The 2,229-nt window shown below is 43.1% G+C and overlaps 1 protein-coding gene across 1 annotated transcript in view; it reads left to right on the top strand.

Annotated features, from left to right (window-relative positions):
• The window catches only part of LOC101852765 (PC-esterase domain-containing protein 1A), a 32,167-nt gene that overhangs the window by 16,266 nt on the left and 13,672 nt on the right, over nucleotides 1-2,229 (top strand). The gene's annotated exons all lie outside the window — the stretch shown is intronic.

Here is a 2,229-nt window from a genome sequence, read left to right as displayed (position 1 = left end):
TGTTAGAGACAGAGAGAGAGAGAGAGAGAGAGAGAGAGAGTTATTAATCTCCTTCTCCCAGGTAGACCAGCATCTTTGATGTAGCAGAAATGAACCCACTTCACTTTCGCACGCCGGAGACCCGAGTTCTATTTTTGAGTGGGGAAGCAAATTTTACAGAGTATCTAGATCTTTCTGTATACCCCTCAGCCTGGGTTGGTCCTGACAGTTAGAGTCGCTGTCTCCGTGGTTTATGCACCCCGCATAATTTAGCAAAATTTGACCATGTTTTGAATAATTTCTGATTATTTTCCTTTGTCATTCTTTGTTAAATTAACAGAATTGCATAATTTCCCATTTTTGGGCTCAGTTAGCCTAATTTCAGAATTTTTGTGGCTTAAAACGACAGGGACAGCAGAAGCCAGCTTCCGAATTGATCTAAATTGTGTTGATGGGGGGTAAAAACAGCTACCAGTACTTTAAAAAAAAAAAAGATAATTTTATTTTTATTCACCCCCCTAATCTCCTCCTCCTGTAATATTGTTCGGTTTGTGGGTACAAACAGATTTAGAGAGAGTGAAGAAACAAATACGTGAAAGGGCTCTTTGTTTTATTTTTCGGCCTTTCGTTCGTACACTGTAACCGAAAAGTGTCTACTCTACTGATTAAATGAAGGCACTGTCTAAATCCTGACAGGTTACGTAGCTATTACAACAATAATAAATAAATAACAGTTGTATAGCGCATATGCCCGCTCAACAGCAGGCTCTATGCGCTTTACACTATATTATTACCCCGGCAGACCGAAACATTCTCAGCTTCCCGGAAAACATACAGTGCAAGCAGCTGATTAAGCACTCAAACACTAACAAACTGACAAGATCTTTCGCTGTCTATAGCCTGGTACCCATTCCCACCTGGGTGAAGTGAGGAAAATTTGTGTAAAGTGCCTTTCCCAAGGACACAATGTTGGGTCCCTGAGGGGATTCGAACCCACGACCTTATGTTTGCAAGTCCGGGAGCCTAACCACTAGGCCACCGACGCCACAACAAGTGTTGTGTAATATATATTATTCTACACGTCATGGGTATGGCCCGATACATTACATAACAGTTGCACAACATATGTGTCATGACGCAGTGGAATCAGGTGCTCATCAATTTTGGGGCATATGGAGTTATATTGGTGTCATCCTAAAGCCTGTCCATTTGCCTGCTTTTGATGAAAACATATACAGTCCATGCCGGCTTTAAGCACGGTCAGCGGGAGAAAGCATAAGCGTGCTTAAATCGGAAGCGTGCTTGAGTGCGAAGTAGATATAATCCAGAGATTTTCAGGTAGAACATTTTCCGTGCTATTTCTCTTTGTTTGTAAGTAGGCCTTTAGCGGTCCCGCAAAAGGGTGCGCTGTTATTTTTACCTGCCATGGTAGTTTTTGTTTGCTTGTTTGTTTTTGTTTTGTGGTCGAATGGGAAATGAAAACTTAATTCAGACGGCCAGTCACGATACAGCACACCAGGCCTACACACTGCATGTGCGTACCACTGCCCGCTGTGCCACGTTCATACCACCGCCTTCATCCCACCTTGCGTGTGATACACAATCAGGATTAATGGATAACGAGGGTCAAAGGTGAAATTGCAGCCAGCCGCCCTTTCTCGTCTCCCTGACTCTCTTTGTATTTTTTAGTCTGTGTGTAACTAAAGTAACTTTGCCCTAGACTAGATCCTATGTCCACGTGCGCGACTGTGTGCATCTCTCTGCCTTCCTCTCCGCCCGTGTGAGTGTGTGTCTCCATCACTTGCGTTCTCTGTGTTTCTCTTAACACACTCCACTGCTGTGTTCAAACTTCGAGGGGTCATCATAAAAGTATTGACTGTCTTGTAAATGAAGCGTGCTTGAAGCTGAAGTTATCGTGCTTAAAGGTGTGTAATTTATATATAGCAAAAATTCGGTAAGAGCCGTTTAGCGTGCTTGAGTCCGAAATGTGCTTTAAGCCGGCGTGCTTATAGCCGGCACGGACTGTACATTTAATTTATCTTGAATACAAGTCAAGATATTGGCGATGGAAGGAGGTGGGGGTTGCCTGGTTCTAGAGGTAAAGTTCGCGAGAAAATAGCTGCCAAAAATTCGGTAAAAATTCCCAAACCTGCAGAAAAATCCCAGTTTCTTGACTTCCATTATTTTGACCAGCTCCTGATTTCACCACGCTGCCTCACATATATAACGTAATGTACATTATTCCACCCC

This window comes from Aplysia californica, unplaced genomic scaffold, assembly GCF_000002075.1.
Source record: "Aplysia californica isolate F4 #8 unplaced genomic scaffold, AplCal3.0 scaffold00162, whole genome shotgun sequence".
Lineage (NCBI taxonomy): Eukaryota > Metazoa > Mollusca > Gastropoda > Aplysiida > Aplysiidae > Aplysia > Aplysia californica.
Note: the sequence above shows the minus strand (reverse complement) of the source record. Positions and strands in the feature narration are given on the sequence as shown.